Below are 24871 nucleotides of genomic sequence, written 5' to 3'. Positions count from 1 at the left end.
AAAAATAATGTTCTGGAATAACGTGTTACATGAAAAATGAAAACTTATCTCTAGCCTCTATAATTAATTAGCTAAGTAAGTTTAAATATGCAGAAGAAATTAGTATTATGCTTGAGTGAATAAACAGCATGTTTAATATTTTTTGATGGTGTTGTCCACACATAATACCTTTATAATTGCATTAAAATTATTTTCAAAGATGTGTGTCCAGTGGCAAATCCTATGTCATTAGAGTATCTTCCTGTTATGTGTGTATCCAGGAAATTAGTTATTTACTGTAACTCATAGCCATGGAGGAGTACGTCTGATATCCTTGTGAAGTTCCCATAACCTCTGAATGATGCTGTAATTTACAGACAGGTCCATGACTGATCTTTTCGACCTATTTTGCACCTATCCACAGAGAAGACCCTTGTGATAGCTGGCTTGGACTATAGTAAACCAGTGGGGGAACACTGGAGCCGTTTTCTCTGTAGGTCTTCAGGGGAGGTCTACAACCTAGAGATTATGGGGATTTTGTTGTATGATATGTCATTGTCAGGAACGCCTAGTTTTAGCTAATACACCTAGATGTTTGTGGTGACTGTTTCACATGGAAATTTGACATTAGCTGTTGTTTCAAAGTGCTGAGAAAAAGCACGGTATGGACTGAGAACTGAAACACAAACATTACAGGGATCTCCTGTTGAAGTTGTCTCTTTAATTTAAGGGCTAGCAGCACAGTATGAGAAAATGGAGGGTTACAAAAATAAAGAGGAAGAGCAGCCTGGTGACTTGTGTCTGGCAGAAGTGCCTCTATCATATTTGATTTGAAATTTACATAGATGCCAGTAGTTATGACACGACTGTCACTCTAAGTTCACTTAACTGGACATGAAACAATAATGACAAACAATCAGAATGACAGTTCTCCTTCTATTCTGCAGTGATGTTCTTCATATCTCAATTCTACAACATTCCTTCTGTTCACTCCGCCAGACAAATGTGCTTCTGTTATTATTTCCCTGTTTGACTCGGTGCAGCCTTGCTTTCAGGAAGAGTTTCTAAGCTTTCTATTCGTTTTTTAGTCATACCATTTATCAAAGCAAGAGTTTCTTAGTACCAGTTTTTAACATTAACTCTTTAATAGTTACTTTGCTGATGTAATCCATTATTTAGAAACATTTTCTTGTGTAAGAATATTACATTATTTTTTATATAAAAATATAGCTCTTTACTTTTCTTAAGTTGTTTTTCAGAACTGGAGTGACTACTATACTCCATGACCATAACTCTTTTTATCATTCTACTATGATTCAGTAGCTTTTGCTGTCTTATAAACAATCTTACAATTAAGAGCTAATGTTAATGGAATAGATTGTTGTCATAGGATAATGGTTTCCTGCTGCTAGATAAATACTGTGGCAATGCTAGGACATTTATTGAAAGTAATAGTGAAGACAAAGCTAGGAGATTTATTTTTAAAGCAGGTGCCACAGATCCAGTGACACCATTCTGTTACAATTGTTTTATTTCTATTTCACTAAAAGACTGATGAAGATGGAAGCATTTTGCCTGATGTATGCAAGTGCAGCAAAGTGACAGTGGCTCATTTCACTGTTACTGAATAAGCTGCATTGCACTTGGCTCGGGAAGAGATTTATTGTGCCGCTCATCCAATCAGAAAACAGTTTATCCATTAACTACAGCTTTAAAATATGTTGTATTTCTATGAACAAGATGGGGCTTGATGCTTTCTTTCACAGAAGCAGTTAGGCATGGTTCACAGAAAAGGAGGGAAGCGAGGCCCTACAGTGCTTATTCTGCTGGTCCATCCAGAAGCCCCTCTTTTCTCTGTGCCACAGGGGTGGCAGGTTGGGGACGGTGAACCTGTCCATAGTGTGTTACCCTCCTCCTGAATCAATGGTTCCTTGTCTCCCTTCTTCTGCATTGGAGGGTGTTGCCTCAGCATTAGCAGAGCAGAAATGGCAGCATTGTTCTTACCAGCACTGCTGTGCAGGGGGTGGTGAGGCAGGTTTTTGACTAGTTTAACGTTTCCCCTGTCTCTGAGTTCACAGGATCTCGAATTTTTGGAAAATACGCCTGCTTCCTTTTCCATGACTTTTCAAAATCACTCACTGCTGAACCCTCCAACAGAGAACTGTTTAAAGCAGAACTTGTAAAGCTTCCTAGGCTATCTGCTCTTGTGGAATTGCAATAACACACCTTGATTACCTCAGGTATCCAGCTCCTGCAAAATTGGAGCTGATTGTCAGGAAGTGCATGGGATCCATTCAATTCTACAGTGGGTTGACAGGTATGCGCTGGTTGCCTGACTTAGGCCTCAACAGATCTTTTGTCTTTTCTTCTGAACTGTAGACCAGCTATTCCAAGTGGCAGTGTTGTAGCTATGACAGCTTAAGGATATCCCACAAATAATAAAAAAATATGATCCCTTCCCACAAACTCTGATCATTCCAAAGCATCTTTAAAATTATCTTGTAAAACACCCTAATGACTTTATATGACCATAAAGTCCCTGCCAGGATTTCCTTAAGAAACAAACTAATTTTATTATTAAGACCCAAGGACCTTGATATCAAACCAGCAATTCACTGTTCCAAGGACTTACTCTCTGTAGCTGCTCACAGCACAGCTGAATTAACTTCTAAGACCAGAGCTTGAAGGCAGTAAACAACTTTAACCTTTTCTTGACCCCAGACACATTTCACAAACAGGAGTTTAGTAAATGCATGAATTTCACTTTAACTCATGTGCAGACATTTGAAGAACTAATTCATTCTTCATTTTCTGAGTTTTAAGAAAATTTTCATACTAATAAATGGGCAAGTGTTACAGCACTTCTGCCAAAGAGCCCTCAGATTAGGTTGGTCCTCTGCTGAGCCTAGCTCTTTATGAAAAGCAAACACCAGAGAGAACATCATAGAGAAGAGCAGAAATGGGAGAGACCTGTAATTCTGACAGAATGAATCCTGGCAGCTGTGAGGTCCATCAGGTCATCTGAAGAGCGCACAGGCTACAGAGCTCCAGCAAACACATACTCTTCCCACTAGATCTCCATAGTAGCAGTGCATCAGACTTGATCTAATGCTTGTGCTTTCCAGCATCAGTCTCCTATCTGAAGTTTAGGATTCACAGGAAAATTCTAGGAGATGGAGAATTTACACATCTTTAAACCATCAGTGTCACTTGCCTAAGTACCTTTAAGGATGTGACTGTAAGTAAAGTCCTATGATTTTCTCAAAATATGTGGTGTACCTATTTAAAGTCCCAGCTCTGTAATCATGGTCTTTACACAAATTGGCTTTCGACATTTTTAGTAGGAATTTTGAGTCTTTCTGGTTAGGCAAAAACATTAATTCTTAAAGTTCAATCAGAAACAAATAAAAATTATTTCTTCCCATTTAGTATTAATTTTTAAAATTATCTTCATTTGATCTAATATGTAGAGAGGAGTCATGACTTCTGAATTTTTCGTATTGCCAGCATGGTAACCAAATGTCATATCACCACATATTGAATCTGCTTAAGGAATCCTCCTCAATTCAAGGCATTATTAAACCTATTTTGTTGATAGGCTTCTCCCTATCACACAGGAGTGCACACAGTCGATCAATATTTAACTTCCATACTGCATATTGCTCCCACAGAGGGCCAAAATTCCCCATGTCTGTTATCCTATCTTAAAGCGAATCCCCAGCCTCTTGCAGCTCTTTTGACTAAGGCAGCTGTGTATATCCCACCTGGATCTGGCCCAGATGCTTTATTTCTATTGCATGAGATGATTAATTCTGTGGTTTCTTTCTGTTTGTCTGATAGACGCTGAGGTAAGAGACTGATGGTTGCTTAGTGCACTATTATTAAAAAGCTGCTTTTGATAGCCCTGAACAGGCTTGAGTTGTGTGCTACAACTAATCATAAAGCTGCTTACTTGGAAATGTAATGCTTGTTAATACTATACTGTACTTTTATAAGTAAACTCATTTTTGATTGGCTAGAGTTTAACTATAATCAGTAATTAAGGGTCAGCCATCCAGTAAACTCATTAGTTTACACCAATTACATTTGGTATAGTAACTAATGATTTCAAGGATCAAGCCATTTATTTCTAAGCTTTCAAAGTATAATTATTGTGTAAATCAGATAGAGTGTAAATCTCTTCCATACGTTTTGGTTGGTAATTGAGAAATAAAATGGTTTCCAAATGTATTCTCTGTCCAGTTTTTGTTCTGCAGTAGATCTCTCTGGGGACTCTTTAAAGTATATGGAAAAGGTGATGTCAACAGAAGTGTACGCTGGGCAAACTGAGACAGGATTAATTAATAGAGATGAAAGAGAAAATTCAGCCCCTTGCAAATCGTGGTCCAGGCCTCAACTTGGACATCACACCTTAAATGACAGTTTACAATCCTAAGCATGAGTCACACAGATTGACAAGTATTCAAAATATAAGAGAATTAAAAATCCTTTATGTTTAATGTATAAAGGCCTTCCAATATGCAGTCTTTAAGATGGTGTAATCTCTGGAGCATTTTGCTTTGAAGTTTAATATGTAGTTCCTCACATCCACATAACATTTTCAACACGTTAAACAAATTAGTCTCTGGTTACAGAAGTTTTTAGACATTTACAAGTTGCCGTTTAACTAAATTTAATATGTGCCAGCGAAGTTGCTCATGCACTTGTTCATTTAGAAGAATGCACTTTTGGAATGATTAATAAATAAACCAGCCTTTCCTATCCCTTCAACTTTGGTGTTTATTTGAAAGCAATCTACTTTAAAAAGACATTAATATCCCTAGAATTATTATTAGAATAATTGCTTTTACTCTTCTTGAAACACACATTTTTTCTCATTTCCCTTCAGCACAGACAGCTTTCGACTCAGATATAAACTTCTTATTATTATTCCCCACTCCCCACCCCAAAAATGAAGAATAGGAATTATACACTTTTCACTAAGGAATAATTAATTTGTCTCAAGCATTAGAACAGAGAATTGTAGAATGACTTTGAATGGTAGTCTCTAAGGAGTAGCATTGTTTGTTCTCTTCAGTCTTTAATGAGCTTTAGTAAATGGCCAGGAAAAATTACCTTCTTTCTGTAATATGAGAGAAGTGAAGAATGAAGGAAGCTATAGAATCCCTAGGAGAGAAGGGAGCAGCCACACACACACGCATGTGCACACACAGACCCCATTACCACGTTGCTCCCAACAGTTAGTGTTCTCCTTTGGAACCGAGCACTACAGCTCTAGTTTTTCCATTACAGTTAAAATATATAATGTCCCTAATATTTTTGTAGGAGAGAAAATTCCTGGATGTCTCCCACATACTGACAGTGTCTGGCTTATGTTGGGGGACAACTGCTTGTAGCTGAGCTCTGGAAGTCATTCTGGCTTCCTCTGCTTTGGCATTGATTTTGTCTTTTAAGATTCCTTAGTCTATTTTTGTTGTATTTCCACCTTTAAAAGCAATTTCCCTTATAGTGCCCCAGCCTGCTGCCCTGTCTTTAAACAGACTATTTTTCACTCCACCACATCTTCATTTCACTCCTGTCCAGAATGGTAACTGAGGCAGCAGTGGCAGGTGCTTGTTTCACCTAAGGATACAAGACCTGTCACCATGGATAACAAAAGTATGTACAGGAGCACCTTTTCCTTCCCTTCCTGCCAGCCTCCACGTATGTCCTCACTACCTAGTCCCATAAAGTGTCAGTGGTGCTGAGGCAGCTGCCATCACCACTCTGGGGTATGAGGGGAGCTGACCCACAGCAGCCAAGCAAGAACAGCAGTCTAAAAGGATCTTGTGGAACAGGGGCTCTTTCCAATCCATCCCGTTGGAGCTGTTCCAGTTTGTACGGAATAATTAAATATTAACTGGATTGCCATGTGTGCTTGCTCTCAAAGCATCACTGAGAGCAAGAAACCTGGATTCTGCTACCCTCTTCCAGGGAATACTTCCCTACTTTGTATTGTGTTTATTGGGGCAGGCCCTGGGACATGTGGTTTCCCCACCCAGGTGTCGCCACGACAAGGCTGGCAAGTCAAGCGCAAGCTTTCCCACTCAAAGAAAGGGCTTGGGTCATACTCCTTACAGAACACCTGATAATTTCTTGGGTAGGGTGCTAATTCAGGGGGCAAGAGATTCAAGTTCAAATTGCCTCAGGCAGAGGCTGAATACAAGTCTCCTGTATCTTGGCTAAATTGCACCAGTCAGGAGACTGAACCACAAAAGTTTGGGAGAGGAAGAAGGGCACAGGAGCAAGGAGGAGAAACACGCAGAAGGTAGCAGCGCTATCTGTCATTATTCTGTGAGAAAAACCTGGCGCGGGTGTCCAGTTCCTAGAAAGCGGCAGAGCAAGCATGGTAGGTAGGTAAAGTAATGCATGGTGTTACACCACCTGAGTCTGATCATGGCTCTGGATCATGGGAGGTGCTCTTATGGCAGACATCAGATTGTTGACTAGAGTTCAGGGTCACGAGGGATGTGAAGAGAGATTATGAAAGTGGGGAGAGCTGCCTGGACCCATCCCAGACATTTAGGGAAAAGATAAAAGTAAAAAGCTGCTGCCAAAGTAAAAATAATTTTTATCACGGGCCCTCTTCAGTGCAATTGTTAGAGAAGAACAAATGGAGAAAGATGGTTGAAAGACAGATAGGAGACAGTGAGACCAGGACTAGTAAGTGAGCAGAAATGTTGGAAAGACAACAAAGAGGAAGAAATGTAAGAAAGCAACAGGACGATTGGACAAAGAAAAAGGAAAAGGAAAAACCATGACTGACCAAGGCACTTAACCTCTCATTTCCTCAATCTTCTAGCAATAGAATAATAACAGTAAGAGAATCACAGAGCATTTCAGTGACTTTGAAGTCTGTAAATATGTAGGAGATGTTTAGGTGTCCTGTTTATCAAGATTGTGTTAAAAAGAAAGCAGGAAAATTTAAGAGAATGTCCTGACAAGTCTGAAGCACTGCTATCGGGAAGGAAAAAAAGGAACAGGACTTACATGCTTAATTTCGTATGTGTAACTGGGTATTAAAATCCACACCCAAGCACACTTATGCTTTTTAATAGTAGAAAAAATTGGGCCTGTTTCAGACCAGTAAGAACACATGGTTTAAGGCATGCAGTCGCTCTTTCTTCTGTAACAACCTACTGTGACTCCTATAATTTATTCCTCCCAAGATTCATTTGAACATCTGCAGTATCATTATTTGAGTTTGTTATACTATTAGCTTTAAAATTTTATAAGCCATACAGTAGGATAGGTGACAAGTTGAAAAGTTAAGGAGGGTTAATTTAGAAGTTTTAAAGCAAAGCTATTTTTGAGTTATACAAGTGCAAAAAAGCATCTGAATCCAAACCTCCATGGTTACATTTAAATAACTCAGAAACTGCTGAAAGGATTTTCTTCAAACTTCACTCAAGACAAATCCCTCTGGGCTAAGACCAAGCATGAGAATTTAACTCAAAAGGTGATTGTTGTCTGAAGGGAGTTTTCTTCCCCCTTGCCCCCTTTTTCTTTCCCCCCTCTTTTTGTTTGTTTTGTTTTCAGTGTTCTGAAAAAAAAAATAAATAGCACTGAAAAATAAGGGTCTGGAGCATAACTGTTTCATATCCATTTTATCATTATAATAAGAAAAATGCTGTTTGTAAACTACCTTTTTATTAAAACCAGACCCTCTCCTTTGCCTGTAGTCATTACCAGCAGTCTTAGTACCCCACTTCTAGCAGGGATTTGATAATGCTGTAACTGGGTGGCTCAACAGAGAAGTATCAAGCTGTACTCTCAGCCCCATCTGCAGCTTCTTTGCATGCCTCAGCAGCTCGGTGCAGCTATAATACTACCCTAAATGGACAACTGAGGATTCCCCTTAACAGGAAGTCTTTGGAGAGCAGACAATCAGCAGCTCTGCAGCACTCTTGCCTTCGCTTCCCATCCCCAGTTCATGGGAGGTGAAGCATACTTTATACCTGTAGGCTGACCTAAACTATGTCTTGATTTCTCACTGGTTCAGGATTTTGGAAGGAGAAAGGTAGCTGGTAGTCATGCTGTTCTCAGCTCACTGACTGTTAACTCGGTGCATCTGGCAACCTCATTCATACTTCCCCTTTAGAGATGAGACTCAGGGACTCACCTCCTAGTCATGTAGCTGTAGGAACCCCTGTAAAAGAAGAACCTGAATAACAAAGGGGGAATTTTCTATTTTCTTAAAGTCCTTGAAATCAGTCATTTTTAATAGCAGCATCACAGGTCCTGGTAACCTGATTATCTGGGGGTGGGGGGAAAGATACTTTTTTTTTTTTTTTTTTTTTTCCTCCACATTTTGTTTTCTACAAATTGTCCCAGAGCAGACAAGACCCTTTCCCTCCCCCTTCTACCCAGGCTTACTTCTGATTCTCTGACAGCACTTCCCACAGTTACTTGCTCGTTTGTTTGTTTTTCCACTTACAACTTTTGCCCCCTCCAAAAAGATGGCTTGCCCAGGGAAATTACAGTAACATTTCATTTCAAATGCATTCGGAAAAGCATTTTAATTGTTCCTTTTCATTTAGAGCAGCATCCAAATTTGGAACTTGTGAAAAACTGAAGGAGAAGGTTTGGAATATATTTGTTGAAATAATTCACCACATTTAACTCGGGCAACTCAGATATATGTGAAAACAGCTTCCCTTGCCTATCTTCCATATACATGACCTGGATTAGAAGTTGCTTTGGGCAAGGACCAACTCATTGTGGCCCTAACACAATGCAGCTTGCAAGCTGTGGCACTACTTTAATACCTAGGGATTTGTTTCAGGAGACCCTGATTTTGGAAACAAAATACATGTTCCCTAATGACTGCTGACACCCAACAGTGGGAAGTATAGCTGAAATGGGCATAGGGAGGAGCATCAGGAATCCAACATCTTGGGTTCAGTTCTTATTTGTTTTATTTTGGGGAAGTCTACTGTGACAAAAGAGAAAGGCCTTAAAGTTGGGTATCAAGATGTGATAGCTTACTGAGGGATAAGCAGCTCCTGGGAGCTCCCTGGTTTACCACCCTACAGGAGCAGGCAAATTCTGGCAAATGTTGAAAAAATGGAGAAATATTTTTTAAAAATCACAATATTTAAATAATCAGAAAGCTTTTCCATTCATAAATGTCCCATCTGCTCTCTACCACCAAACTTCTGGGGTATCATTTTTCAGTCAGCACTTGGCACTCTGCACTTTAAGCTGTCTGCTGCTATCTCATTCATACAGCTTTTTCATTGCAGGTCAATATTATCTGACTAGGTTCAGATTAAATCTTAATACACCATTCATCTGGAAAACCCCAACTCCAAGCACACTGAAAAATTGCAAACATAAACAGTGCCTTTTCCATGGATGATGACGTATTAAAATGTATCCCAAAGGGAAGAACAGCAGGAAAAGAGAGGAATGTGAAGTTATGCTCACAGAAGAGAATGCCCTTCTTTTTCAGCTGAGATTTTGTGCAAAAAGGAATGTGGCAGAGAAGAAAGGTCTGTCTTCTCACTGCTGGTTCTGCAGCAAAGAAGATTTTTCACATCAGCCATGGTAAAATTAGGCAGAGAAATAGCAGATCAGAATATTGTACAGGAAGATGTGAAATGAGGAAGAGTTCAGTGCTGTTCAAGGATGGCAAAGTATAATGAAGGCAAATGGAAAGTAAAAGCTGAAACTGGAAGAGATAAGCTGAAGGAACCTAATATTAAACCTAAGTTTAATTAATAAAGATAGGCAGATCAAGCTGAACAGAGAAGACTCATTTAAAATATCAAAATATATCATTAGTTGTGGCCAAGTAAAAATAAAAGCAAGGTATGTAGAAAAGCATGAAAGTTAAGGGGTGGAAGATTGGGTTTGAGGATGGGAGTGCTAAGAAAACCTGAAACTGCAGAGAAGCTCTTCTGGGAGATAACAGCACTGGTTTTAGTGCTTGTTGCTGCCTTCCAAGTACCCAACATACTGCTCCATTAGTGAAAGGGATCACAAATTACCTCCTAATCTGTGTAAACTAAGTCAGCCAGATTCATTCTACCTGGTGACGACCATGGATATGAGCTAACCAGGCTGTCTTTACTTGTAGTGCATTAGGGAAGGCTTGCTTGGCCTTTTCTGATGGCATAGCTGTGGGGAGGCACCAGAGGCAAGCAGCAAAACAGGGTGTAGTTTCCAGCTAGTAAATGGTGCTAGGCCCTGGGGAGGAAATTTTTTGGTCTAGGAGAACACATAAACATGTAAAACTGGAGTCAATCTGGACATGTGGAAGGATGCAGGTTTCTTAAGGTTGAGTAAGACTCAAGGAAAAATTTATCATCAGCAACACAGGGTGCAAGAAAACTTCATCTCTCTACATCCCACCAAAATGAGTAATGAACACTTCTAGTGTCTTTGCCACTGGTGCAAGGATAATCACTGAGCAGGGGTGTATCTACGTGCTTGGGAGAAGTAACAGTTAGTGGTTGGTTAGTAACTAACTGGAGCCGTAACAGAAGAGACTCATGATTTTACTGCCTCTCATCCAATAGAAAACTGAAATCTGTGCTACTTAAGCTTCATATACTCAGCTTTTGCAAATGCCAAGTAATCTAAATTTTTACCAACATAAAAGTGAGGAAAGTTGAAGAGCAACTACACATAAGGGATCACTAGGACAATATACAGTGACTTTCACTTCAGGGTAATAGCTTAATACCTGTGTTCCTTTAGGGACTTGCATCAGGTGAATTGGTACAGTTAGGAAGCACATCAAAAACTGAGCTTGCATACCATTAATTTACCTATATTATCCAGAGTGGTTCTGTTCTCCAAGGTAGGTAGATCATGGGAAGTTTGTTTTTGCTTCAGCTATTCCTATAACAATTCAAAGAGAGGGAACAAGAATTTTGGTTCTAAAAGTGGATACATTCAAGAAACTTAAACCGAAACATGGAATTATTCTTGGTAGCCCCCTCTGTGGTGCTCCCTGTAATTATAGCTGAGAATAATCACAAATCAACTTTTTGTAAGAGAGGCCACCCCTTCTGCATTTCTAGAGGCACTGCATCTCTAAAACCTTTGCAATTACTTTTATATCTATCTTATATGTTGTAATAATTTAGATTGAGGCTTTTAATATCTGACTCAGTAGGTCTTATTTGTTTGGTTCTCCACCATTTGTCTCCTTATTTTGGGTGCCTGTCATTCACATTTCTGCAAAGTTCAGCTGAAACCAGTAGTGCCCTGTTCATGTTACTGATACTTTGCATTGCAAATATTAAGAAGTAGAATTTGCAATCCAAGTCATTTACAGAACATTCTTATACAGCACATAATTTGCCAACAGCTAAATTAATCTTGCTTCACAATGTGAGGCTGTGTACATGTGGTTTCTGATACAAAAGGCTCCAGTGAAATCAATGGTATAGGCATCATATTAACTTAGACCCAGCTTTTTCAGGTCCATGAAGCTTTGTCATGTACCTGCTAATTTAGAACTCAAACATAAGCAAGAATCTCAGCTCTCCTTTTTAAATGGTGTGAAGTTTCAATCCAGTTTACTTTGTATAAATGAAAACATAAATCAGTAGCTGGACTCCACTGCACATGTTATATTAATGAGCTGGGGATTTGACTACATGTGTAGATACACTCTGGGAACCTGAAGACCTATCCCTCTATGCTACATTAGGTTTGGATGTATGCCAAAGAACTACCTACAAGCTAAAGGGAGGTGGGAAAGGCAGTCTGGCCTACCAGTTAGCACCAGGGTCTAGAAAAAGGGTGTGAGCCACAGGTCAGGGGTCAAGTGCTATCCACACCCTGCAACTGATGATCAGCTGAATAAGAGCATGTGCTGCTGCAAGCAGCAGCACAGCCCACACCATCTCAGGACAATGTCTGGGGACACCACTGCTCAGCTGGGAAGGGCTTTTCCACCCCTTCCCTCAGTTACGAGGGAATGTAGTACAACACAGATGATCTGGAAGAAAGCTCCAGGAGGAGGGTGACACAACAGCTTCCTACATTTTGGCTCATTGCCTGGTATACTACAAAACAAAGCACATTTCGGGTTTTTGTCTAAGTAGGTCTTCAAAGAAGGTGTGTAATGACAAGTTGGTCAGAATGTAAAATGAATTTGATAATAAAAAGACAAAGCATAAATGTTCATGCACAACCATCAAGTGTGCTTTGGCACCATTCACACTGCATGACTTTTGTTGACCTGACAAGACTGTGACCTGAAATACAGATATGAAAACAGCAGTGTCTCCTCAACTTCTGTCTCCTCTGCCTTGTCCCAAAGACCATTGACCCAGAGGGATGAAGCCTTGCACTTATCATCCTCAGACATCCATGTGTCTGAGTCCATTCATAAATAGCTCCCTTCTGTGGAACTAGTCTAAACTACTTCTCTTCATACACTTGTCCAGGAAACAGCACATCAAATCCAAAATTGTTTCAGTTGTGCAAAATAGTGGAAACAAACTTCTCTGGGCAGATGTTCCTGAGCAGGTAATCTCAGAAACATGACTACCAATGCCAGGTGTCTTTGGCGTCACGGAGGAGGTTGAGGTAAAGCTGAAAAAAGGCAAAATAAAGCTAATAAATAGGGGTAGGGTATAGAAAAACAAAATGTTGCTGGAACATTAATTCAGCTTTCACTACAAGAGCAGAGCTTGCAAGACACATTCAGATAGCACTACTACTGGTCACCTCTGGTTAGACTCCTCCCTATACTAACAGAAGAATTAAATCTAGGCCAGATTTTGCTTAGGTACCAAAGGAAAAACGAAATTATATTAACCTTCTCTGTGAGTCTGAACAACAGAATTAGTAACGATCTTTACACTTTAAATTTATTATAAAAGTGTGTTTACCTTAGTTTATCGGATCAAGCTTAGTAAAAATAAAAAATCAGAGGTCCTGTGATGTGAGAACAAGTTATACTGAGAGTGAAAACTCAGCACATCCCCAGACTGTGGGATGGGAGGGCCATCTGCTATCAACATTTAGGAAACGTACTTTGGGTGGAAAGTTTCCATGCAGCCTCAGGCTTTGTTATAGTAACAGAGTTTAGCTCTGTTCAAAACTCTAGTTCAGAGCACCTCAAATCTAGGCCTTGCTGAGGGTCCTAGCATACTATTCTCTAAAAAGGGGTAGTCCTCTATCCTGGGCTCTCTTGGTGGAGTCATGGTGAAATCAAAAGACCTGCATAGGCACAGGAATCCCTGCTGTAATAATATAAAGAAAGTTTGTCCAGAAAACAAACTCACAGGTTTTCTTCCTTGAAGAAAAGCCAGCAGAAACATTTTGATGATATTTCTTTCTCTCTCTTAACTATACAGGAGTGGCATTTATTTTTGCATATTTTCATTATGCAAAGTCACACTGGACCCAACAGTGCAAGCATCCCCTTCATTCTGTTGGTGTTTGGCATCTGATTAGAAATGTTATCAGAAAGTAAACACAATGCACAGGCAGGTTTGCTGTGGAGTAACGAGGTTTTAATACCATGCCATGCCATGTCGGCAACTCAGAAATGTTTTAACAGATTAAAACTATTTTTGGTAATTACAAGGGAGCTGAAAGGAGAAGCATCCCCTCAAGCTGACAACATACATTTTATACAGAAAGAGACAAGATATGAGACCATGAAAATTGCACAGACACAAATAATTGAGATGTAACTGAGAGGCAGAAAAATATATTAAAATGATCATTGATTGAGCAACATGGAAAGAATTCTCTCAGCAGGAAAAAACAGATTTTCACAGGTCTCTGAGAAAGCACAACAGACACCATTTTTGTGACAATACTTAACACTTCCACCTGAAATTTTAAAGCTACTTCTGGGTATTGATGACTGTCTCTTTTGATATAGCTGTTACTGCTTTTTTTTAAAGATATAAAAAACAAGTTTCTGGAATGACTAGGAGACTTTCCTAAGGTCAAACAGTAAGTCAGGGGTAAAGACAGATACAGTCTAGTTCTCCCCAATCTTATTCTCAATCCACCCCATTAACAGATTGTACAGCCATGAAAAATGATCTCTTCCCTGTGAAAAGGTAGGTTTTGCAAGGAAAATAACAAGTTCCACCTGTCTCTCCAGCTGATATTAGCAATAGTTAAAATTTCATTCTGCAGAAAAACTGCTGATGCAGCACTTGTAAAAAAACTCCAAATTCATGTGCAGATCAGAAATTGCCAGAGTGCTTTCAGCAGCTGCAACTATCACACACTTTCACAGAGTCATTTGAACTCATCAGATCTGACTCCAGGATAGACAGCAAAGCCCAGGCGGCTTGGTTGTACAGAAAGCCCCATGTGGGGTGAGGCAACATGAGGTTGGGGCCCTGCGGATTTGCACAGGCTCCAGGTTAAGATGGGGCACACCAGTGCTGCAGCCCCACTGGCCCTCCCGCAATGCTGGTAGATAGAGGATGCTGTCAGGACGTACACACATGCAAATGTTTAAATACTGGTTGTTGGGGACTACAGGAAAGCCTACAATAGACATTTTGCCTTGGGATATTTTCTCTATTTCAAAAAAGCAATAAAAATATGTGCTACTCTGAGGGTTCTTTCTCTGCTTAACCAGCCCCTTTATTATTATCCAGCTTCTCTCAGAATATACCCTTCCTTCAACAAACCTGTACTGCTCCAAAGGGCAAAGCTCAGGTCTCAGGCAAGGGTTGTTGATGCACACTTTTTCACTTGCCTGACTTCTTTCCAGTACAGGTCAGACCGGGATGGATTTGAGGGTGTCCACCCATAGGCCTGTACAAAGCTGACTGACCCCTTGCATTGGTCAGGACTGGCAACACGAGGCGCGAGCTACGCCGTGGCCACAGGCAGCCCTGTGGCCCAGCCTGCTGCACTGGAAGCACACAGGGCAAAAAGCTTTTCAGGAGTGCTGGCCATCCACATCCCTGGCAGAAACCAGCCAGAGGAAGCTTGGAAAACCCGGCCCTTTTATTCTCCAGAATTAAGACCTTGATTAGCTGCTGGCACAAGACCAAAACTCCATCTGAAATGCTTTAGACATCCCATCTGCGCTCGGTTTGGGAGTCTGAGGAGCGCATGCTGTGGCCTACTCCTCACCCGTGCCAGGCAAAAACAAGGGGGAAAGAAGGGGGTGAGGAGATGGGTGGAGGAGAGCACTCCTGAGCCCCCACTCTCACCGGAGGCGCACCCTCACCTCCACACCCATTCCTGCAAGGGGCCCTCCAGGCTGCCCCAGGCCCGAATGTCTGCCAGCCTAGCTTGGCCCAGGGGCTCGCTGGCTGCCCTGGGGGTCACAGGCTGGGTCCTGGCACCCTGCGCTCTTGGGCCAGAGCCTGGCCTCTGCTCCTCCTGAACCGCCAGGGCAGGGCCCGCGCCCAGACAGGGCCACAGGGCCCTTCCCTCCCCTCTCCCCTCTCCCTCCCCAAACCCCCGTGGTCCTTCATGAGTCCTCACACTTTGTGATAAATTTCATAATTATTCAGCCCTTACTACCAACACCGAAATTCATCACTCAAAGCAAATTAGCCGAGATTCATTAGAATAAGACATCTAGTAGGCACATGTACTTTATTAGCCTCTTACACCAATAGTTTTAATTAGGTACATATTTCACAGCTCTAGAGCTACTCGAGTGAAGGGCTGCTTTTATCTCTTTTATTTACAGTAACAAGCTATCAAACAAATACCACCATAATTAAACTCAGATGTAAAAAAAAAAAAAAAAAAAAAAAAAAAAATAACAGCAACAGTTGCTACCAAGAGAACAAAAGATTTCCCCAGGTCAAAGCTGCAAGTGGCATGTACCTCACAGAGCTATATTTTTTGTCTTAAATGTCTGTGCAGCTCTTTTGGTAAAGACTTCCCATGATGTGTCTCCAGACTCCCTGTACCCAAGTGCTGTTTGTGTGATCCATAGAGTCACACAGCACTTAAAGGTCCCATCTCTAAAGACCCATTTAAGGTTTTATACAAACAGGTAGTAATTTTTATCATCTACCACAAATTCTAGGCATAATTTTCCTGTCCCATGGCACGGGGGAGAAACCTGCAAGCCCACAAAAGTAGCAGTCACTGGGACACAACCTTAGCCACAGCTTCTTGGACCTGCATGTCCCTCCAGCTGAATTCCTTGGAGACATCCTGTACTTCCAGGTGTCTTTCAGTCTGATAAAGCTGCTTTTGGTAGCTCTGCAAAGTAGAGCCACCATCTGATTATAGCGGTAGCAAATAAGGCAAGAACAATCCCAGGCCATTCTGGACTGTAAGGTCTATGCAAATGCTGCAAGTCCTGCTGAATGCTAACTGGCAGCTCACACCAATTACTGAGTAATGGGCTCTCCACATGCCCCTTTACTTAACAAGTAGACTGCGGTCTGCACTCACTTTTGGAGCTCAGTTGTCCCTGGTTGTAACACCAACTGAATGCTTTGCAGTGGGCTAGCCTCACAGCGACTAAAGCTCAGATCGTTATAGCGAAGTCTCAACCAAAAGAAACTGCCACACTCTTCTCAATTGGAGCAGATGAAATAAAGGCTCTTGGACACAGTTCCTACCTAGGAGCCTGCCAGAGCCTAATAATTGCAACATGCTGTGATTCTAAAACAAATGTGTCATGGAGAGATACCCAGGCTAATTCTGAGTGAGGTAAATTTTCCTGGAGGAAATTCTTCATTAGCACAGTGTTATTTCTTCCCCTGCTCCAGCCACTTCTGGTCCTTTTCTCTGTGGTACTGCACAGAGCACATTTGCTATTGTGAGCCACAGAGCCATGGTCCCTCTGGATAGAGCAGTGACATTCAGGTCAGAAACAAAAATTTGTTCCTCCTTTGCTTCCTATGGAATCTTCACTGATCATATTCTCATTATTACTTTGCCTGGCCAGCACTACCTAAAACTTTAGCTGAATTTTAGGCACTATGGCTCCTCCACCTTTTCTGTCACATGAGAACTCATTCCCTGTCTTTATCTAGATGGAGATGCAAACAAGGTTTCACTGAATGCTCTTGAGTTCCACATTTTCTCTCTAGATCTTCAAAGGAATATACTGAACAGAAGACAACAGAGAAGATCCTTGTGAAATTGGTGCAAAAAGAAGTTACTGCCAAATAATCCCAAAGCATCTGAGATAGTTTCCACAAAGAAAGCAGCAGGGACTCCTAAAACACAGTTCCCATACATCCTTATTAGGAATGTGACACCATTACTTTCACAGCTAATGCTATGAAAGGCTGCTGAAATGTTCAAAGGAACTTTGGTAGGTTTATTTTTCTCTTTGGAATACAAAAGTTATCACTAAAGGCCTTATAAAAAGTAAGAAGCTTTCACAACCTTGAGTCTCTACAGGCAGCAAGTACATGCAAAATGTTGTCCTCAGTTTATATTCTTCAGATATTTAAAATTTTTGACATTGGGAGAATGGCATTTGTAGCCAGGTAGTTAGCATCAGATTATTATTTAATGCAACCAGTTGCATGAGTGCAATGCTGTGACTGAGACTTTTACATGCATGCAAGTCAGTGAATTCAACCCCATGGTTTCTGCAGCAGCCATGATTTGCACCCCATGTATTATGGGCTACCTGACAGTATTATAGACAAGGAGCCATCTCTGTGTGTGCCAGAAGAGAGAAACCAGTCATTGTACTGAAGGCCAACTGAAGTTTTAGGTGCCCCAAAAGGCCCATTAAATTCCAACTTCATGGGCTTATTACCGTACACTAAACTGATGTGGCCATCTTTATCTGAAATTAGTTTTTTCCTAACTTTGTATATACATGTACAACACAGTGAAGTAATGATGGCGGTTCCATACTCCTTCCCCATCATGTGTTTTGGTTCTATGCCTTGACATCCTGTTAAATGTAGTTACCAGGACAGAATTTCCCTTGGTGTTAGTTTTAGAGTGCATATGGGAGGTGGAAAGAGAACCCACTAAATGCACTAGTTCATTGTGTGAACCAGGCAGTAAATACAGATGTGGAACTCCATATTCATGTCTCAGCACGGGTATCTCTTCAGTGTCACACCTGCAGGTATTTATATGATCGCACACTGAAATAAATGCAGTGTGTGTGGGTGTGTAGAGCTGCACCTGTACTTATAATGAGACATTCAAAGAAATCTAGTAAGTTTTGTTGCAATCCCACTTGTCAAAAATGTTCCTGTACATTTTGTCCTGTATGGTCAGTAGCCTCATCCCTGCTGCTGAATCATTCTCTGGACTGGACTGGACTGCCCTAGGTACCCATCTCCTTCCCTCAACCCAGAAAGAAAATCTCCTACATTGTCACTTTCTCACTGCTTTCGTTCTAAAGACCAAAGCCTGTAAACAATCTGCCTGCACAACTTCTGCTGAGCTTGAAGTTGCTGGAACTGAAACTGGGCACAGAAGGCAATTTGCACACCCTTTGGGTCTGCATATTTGCCTGCTTCATAAAGAACATACAGGCTTTCCCTATAAGGCAGCTACTGACTGGCAAGTCCTGCTCTGGCACAGAAGTATTATACATCCTCGGATGGGTTTTGAGAGCCCTATTTCAGTCAGTGTGTTGTGGTTTAACCCCAGCCAGCAACTAAGCACCACGCAGCCGCTCACTCACTCCTGCCCCCTCCCAGTGGGATGGGGAGGAGGATTGGGGAAAAAAGTAAAACTTTCAGGTTGAGATAAGAACAGTTTCATAACAGAAATGAAAATATAATAATAATGATGATGATAAAAATAATAATAGTAATGAAAAGGAATATAACAGAGAGAGAGAAATAAAACCCAAGAAAAGACAAGCGATGCACAATGCAATTGCTCACCACCCACTGACCGATGCCCGAGCACCGATCCACCCCTCTCAGCCAACTCCCCCCAGTTCATATACTGAGCATGATGCCCTATGGGATGGAATATCCCTTTGGGTAGTTCAGGTCAGCTGTCCTGGCCATACTCCCTCCCAGCTTCTTGTGCACCTGCTCACTGGCAGAGCACCGGAAAACTGAAAAATCCTTAACTTGGGACAAGCGCTACTTAGCAACAACTAAAACATCAGTGTGTTATCAACATTATTCTCACACTAAATCCAAAACACAGCACTCTACCAGCTACTAAGAAGAAAATTAACTCTATCCCAGCTGAAACCAAGACACAGTGAAAGGAAAGAAAACTAAAACCTCATGGTTTATGTGCAGTGCAGAGCCCAATACTTAGTATATTAAAAATACTATTACATCAGTCAAAGAGCATAAGAAACACAGACTTGTTCTTGTTTTTCAGAGGAGGAAACTGAAACAAGGTATCCAAGTAAATTGCCTAAGTAAGCATCAAATATTAGGATAAATTTTCAAATGTCTCTACTTACCTGGAATTTAAAATTGTGAAGTAATTTAAAGCTCCTTAAGACTGAACAGTTGCCGGTGAGGATAGGTAGGCATCTCATCATTGGCGGTGGTTTAGGGTACAAGAGAAAACACAGAGAAAGTGAAACCATTATTGCCAAGCAAAAGTGCTGTAACCACTGGACGTTGACTTAGAAACATTTGGACTTTGTGCTGTAGTTCAACCCCACCATAAAGACAATGAAGCCTGTATATCTGTACACATTTTAAGGAAACAGGAATAATAAGAAATAAGTTACTCTTTCACTCTTTATAACCAGACTCAGCATTTCCTAATGTCAACTGTAGAAAGGAAGTACTGCCTAGTCTTTAGACCAAGGTACTGCAAGTAGAGAGAAAAAATTCCACGCAAAGTTTTGCTTGTAACTGGCTAAATCAGCCAATCATTCCATGCCTTAGTTAACACATTAATATTGCAGGTATTATAATATCTCAAAAAATTTCCTTTTACCAAAAAAAGAGGTCCCCTCTTTGCCCGGCCACATATTCTGTTTCCCCTTCCTTTCAGATGAATGCTTTGGCAAAAGAGAGATTTGTTTTATGACATTTACTGCATTTGTTGTGCTGACATCATAGAGTCAACAAGAACAAGTATTTATACTTCTATTATGCCTTCATTGAACTGAACAAGGTGTTCAACAGGACATTTTAATTATAATCCTACTTCTAACAGCATGAGTAAAGGTGTTTAAAAAACACAATCAAGCATGAAATAGAACAGTAAACATGCCATTTCAATTACAAAATTATGTATAAGCACATCCTTGCACAGCACAACGTTTGAAGACTGAGAGAAACGCTAAAATCCTACCTGAAACCCCAGGGGGGGTTGTGCACAGGGTTGAAGGAGCTGAAATGCTCTCTCTTCACTCTTTTGTGCACTCACATTGAATTTTTTACCCCAGAGAGTAACTCACAAAGTCCCAAACTGACAATTTTTGCGTTGATTTCCATGGAGGGAGACTAGCCATAAGTTTTTGTTGTGTTGCAGTGTCGTGTCAGACACTTGTTCCTGTTTGGGGAGCTCTCTTTTACTTCCCGGCCCAGTGGTGCTGAAATTGAAAAGCAAATACACTGGCAGATCCTGGCATTGTTATCCACCTGTACTGTGGTGTACAAACTGCTCTCCACCATCAATGCAATAGAGTAAATACTGTATGTCTCATGTTTATAGATATCACTAAATGTCATGTGACCCACCAGAAACTCCTGGACATCTATGGTCCCTTTGGGCACAGCAGGATACTGGGCTGCCCTGTAAAGTGCTGTAAATCCCCCAGGCTGTCAGGAGGGAGAATTTCATCCCTCACTCAACACCACTATACTGCAGGCTTCACCAAGTTCGGGGAACAGATACAATATATTGTTTTACAGCGGACACTCAGGAGGAAACAGTGGGAGCTGCCTTCCCATTGCAGAGACACTCACTCCAGGAGCTTCTGAGCAAGTAAACGATGCCTCGATTTGGTAAAATCCACCTTCTCTCCAGTGAATAAACTCACACTGCTTAAAAGAGTGCAGCAAGGTTGTCACAGAAGCCTGGCAGTTGTGACAGACTGATGTAATTCAGGGATTTTTGGCATTGTAAACAAAAGGGAACATTGGTGCTCCGGTGATTAGGGATGGGGACAGGACAAGGAGGTCTGGCCTGTCCCTGTGGAGGCAAGTGTGCCAGGAAAGGACAGCTGAGGAGGGAAGCTGGCAGCTGAGGGTAGACTCGCTAGATTTCTGCAGCCAGACACAAGTGTGAACAAAAGTTATTGCTAGGTGGGACTTTTCCCTGGCCTTCAGGCAAACTCCTCTCCTCAAAACAGATGTCCAACTACTGGCAGCACAATGGCCAACTACTTCTCCAGAGCTCTGGAAGCACAGAATCAAACAGGCAATGAGGCCGCAATCACTTTGCTGCCCTAAATAACTGCCTGCTTGATCAGTGTGTAGAGCCAGTTCTGATGGGCACATACCAGAAAAACACTGTCCCACTAGCAAAGATGAAACCTTTTCTTTTTTGCACGTGATACCACTGGGCACTCGAGGAGCAGCTGGAAATACGGTGAATATTCTTACTAAAGCACAGCCAAACTACTCCAGCCTGTCCTCTGCAGCCCTTGGGGAGACAGTTTCTCCACACAGCCCCAGAGAGGAGAAAATTGGAACAACTTGCATTTCTGCCATGCAGATTAGACTTGAACCAATGCTGGATGCATTAAGTTCTCAAAGACATCTGGAGATCATAATCGGTACTATCTCGTGATCTGGACTATTATCTTTTCCACAAACCATACAATTCTGTTTAATAGACTATGCGATTGTCCGTGGTATTGAATCATCTTCTAAAAAATCTGACCTGGAAATTACTCTTGTTATTGTGATTTGAAATTAATAACTTTCTCAAGAATTTTTTTGGTCACTTAGATGAACCTGTAAATACAGCAGATAATTTGGTGAAGTATGTAAGAATCAGTAATTGATAATCTGATAAACATGCATGTAAAAGCATTTAATTGACAAGAAACTATACTGGCATCCATAGGTATTTAATAGCACAGACAGCATTAAAAATTTGACTGCTATCCCTTTTTTGAAATACAATTTGTTACTCACTCACTAGCCTTTCAGAGCTGAAGGAAAAACTCAGCATATTTTTTCCGTTTCTGGAAGAACCTGTCTTTTGCAAAATGCCAGAGCACCTCATTAGTGGAAGCCTCGGTTAGTTTGTAGATAGCTGGCAGAGGTGTTTTGTTGTGCTTGTTTCCACTTCGTTTTTCCCTGCTATTATGAGTAAGTAGAAGTAAAAGCATAGTTTTCATTGCCTTTAATGGAAGCAGAATCTACTTTTACTTCATGGCTATTTTCCATTCTTCTCCTGGCACTACACAGAAACTCATGTGAGGTGAGACACGGCAGCGAGGTGACTTGGCGGTGAGGGTTCCAAAAGCCAACACTAAATGCAGATAACATATTTTTGACTAGTTATGCACATTTACAGTCCCTGACAGAAACTTAAGAGAAGCACTATATGGAGAAGTCATTAACTGAGATTTAAATTTGGGAAATAAAGGAAATATGGGAAAACCTAAAATTTAAGGCTCACATTTAACATCTCTCTACTTCAAGCAAATCAGCAAATGGGGCAAGTTCATTTATACTAGAAGAAATGAACATGAGACCTACCTGATTCCTGCATCTTCTCCTTGAAAATACCACTTTGGTAGAAGAAAGCCATGCTGCTTTTGCTGTCTTTCAGAACTGCCAGAACCTCCCCACCTTCTGAATAAATCAGGTTCCAACCTCTGCAACTGAACAGATCCACAGAAGGTTCTCCATGGGCTTCTCACAACCAGATATAACTCGGGGCATAATTAGGAATTGGGATCATAACTAATTAGTTCTGAACAGTTATGAGAAGTAATGTTGCATGAGAAGGAGAACATCTCATCCAATTAAGAGAACATCATTTTCAGGATCAATTTTAGAAAGCCGTATGTTTTTATACGTACATTCAACACAGAAGCAAGGATGGAGCTTGGCATTTGAAAGGTCAGATTTGAAATTGAAGCCATTGTTCGAACATCTTCCTTTGCAATAAGAAGCAGAAACAGCCTAGGCAAAGACAATCTGATTCTAACTCCCAGGTCCCTCTCTGGCTCCCCTGTGCAGTCTCAGGGCTGGTCTACCTGTGCTTGCCTCCAGCAGGTGTTTGTTTCTCTTCCCCAAGCACAGGCATGCTCAGGGGAAGAAGCCTGTGCAGAAGTCCTGACCATAGCTGCTGGGCATTGCTGAGCCCCAGAGCCCGAGCTGCAGCTTCTGCAGCCACCAGCCAGGACACAGTGCACTGCTTTGGGGCTGGGCACCTGGAGCACCAGCCAGCCTCACAGATGGAGTGGGAGTGGAGTGTGGTGACACCAGCTCATCAGCAGGCCCAAGGGTTGTCGAGACTTTGCAGACATGAAGGCAAAGGAGAGCGTAAAGGAGGTAGATGATGATACAACTGCTTTGCAGAGTACAGACACAACAGGAGCTGTAATCACAGAGAAAACAGAGCGTCTGTCTGAAACACTATTTCTGCTTTATTGTGTAAATACAGGAACTATGACTTCATGTCTCACACTTCAAGAGACGTACTCTTGGGCTTCTTTTCTTCCATATCAGAGCTCTAAGAAATCCAAAATGTGTGTGTTTCAGTTCTGGCTTGAGGTTAATCTCTATAAACAAGTAATGTAACATTTCCATCTATCTTTTCTACTCTCTTGGCGGTTTTAATTATACTAATATGCTATGACAATTTAAACAAGACACATCTCAGCTTCTGGCCTGCTCTGTAATGGTTCAGCTGCTACATGTGCTCCAGCATATTTTGCTCAGACAGGCTGCTGCTGGAGGCAGGGGGGAGGCAGAATAGAGCCCTTCTGTCATGAGAGATTTCATTGCACTGATCATTGTATGTTTGACAGATTCTTTGTCAATGTCAAGTGTCTTTTGTGGTTAAGCCCAGTAAAGCTAAAACAAAAGGTCTCCAAGATACTAGATATATAGTGACATTACTGAATTCACTTGGAGGCAGTAATTTTTTGTCAGTCTATGAAAAGAAAAATGGAGCTAATGGAAAAACAAAAGGAAGATGCCGGCATGTCTTTTTAGCTATTTTTGTTTATGTCAGACATTGTGATTGACATCTGGCCCAGAACACCCCTTCAACCATTGAGGCTGATGTCATGAAACAGAACAAAGAGAAATTACCAGCCAAGAAAACACCACTGGCTCAGAAAGCACTGCTTTTTGTTTATTTTAAGTGTTTCATTTTCAGTAATCAGTATCATTACACAAAAGTAGTTTGCTCACATGCACCCCCCACTTACTAATTGGACTTTTAAGTTCCCCTCATGTTTGCTTTCTTCCCGCCTGCTTGAATGGCACCAGAGTGCTGGTTTGGTTGGATGACAGTCTGTCATAACAGTGATGTTTGAGGTTAGTGAAAACTGACGTGAAAAATACAATCCACTGGCCTTTAACTGAAATAGCAGCTCTGGTTTTTGTGGAGTTGGCAGGCAGCATTTTTAAACTCCTTTCACAGTGAAGGCAGTTACAACATGTTTTTCTCTGTATCAAGCAGTTCCATCATGAAGTACATTATCTACGTTTGTTGTCATATCAGGATATGGCCTTTGAAGAGCAGCTTGCTGTTTCTTGTGTGGGCACTTCTCTTGCTGAAGTGCCCTAAGAGGGTTAAGGGAATTTCATGATCATTCTCCAGGGCCAGGCCAACTACAAAGCTTTAAAATTTGTTTAAGAGTGATTTTGGGGAAATATCAGTGGCTAAAATAGGTCCTGCAGACACACAATTCCAAGGAGACTTTGTCACCAGTGTTCTGCAAGTGCTGTAGAATTTCAGAGACATGGTCAAAATTCTATATCAGCAGAAGGAAATTATTCTTTAAATTTCTAACTTCATCTTGCAAGTACGAGGCTGAACATAACAAAAGAAGACT

General features: G+C 41.2%; 2 long non-coding RNA genes across 4 annotated transcripts in view; both read right to left on the bottom strand.

Annotated features, from left to right (window-relative positions):
* On the bottom strand, positions 1-19435 carry LOC113482759. 2 transcript variants are annotated; one of them, XR_003398917.1, is made up of 3 exons: positions 19346-19435; positions 8141-8275; positions 1-5101 (listed from the first exon to the last, which is right to left on the bottom strand). It is a non-coding gene; the product is annotated as an uncharacterized LOC113482759 (long non-coding RNA). The 2 variants fall into 2 exon arrangements; XR_003398918.1 differs by having other exon boundaries at positions 1-2140.
* Positions 1-24871, bottom strand: part of LOC113482758 — a 58950-nt gene that overhangs the window by 3795 nt on the left and 30284 nt on the right. Inside the window, exons 4-5 of one of the 2 annotated variants that reach the window (XR_003398915.1) lie at positions 22557-22681; positions 20157-20434 (exon numbers count right to left, since the gene is read on the bottom strand). This is a non-coding gene — a long non-coding RNA (uncharacterized LOC113482758). Of the gene's footprint in view, positions 1-20156; positions 20435-22556; positions 22682-24871 lie in introns of those variants that run through there. The other variant, XR_003398916.1, reaches the window with a different exon arrangement.

The sequence above is a fragment of the Athene cunicularia genome (assembly GCF_003259725.1).
Source record: "Athene cunicularia isolate RWA chromosome 8 unlocalized genomic scaffold, athCun1 chr8_part1, whole genome shotgun sequence".
Classification (NCBI taxonomy): Eukaryota; Metazoa; Chordata; class Aves; order Strigiformes; family Strigidae; genus Athene; species Athene cunicularia.
The sequence above is the reverse complement of the archived record's forward strand: the minus strand, read 5'-3'. Positions and strand labels throughout refer to the sequence as shown.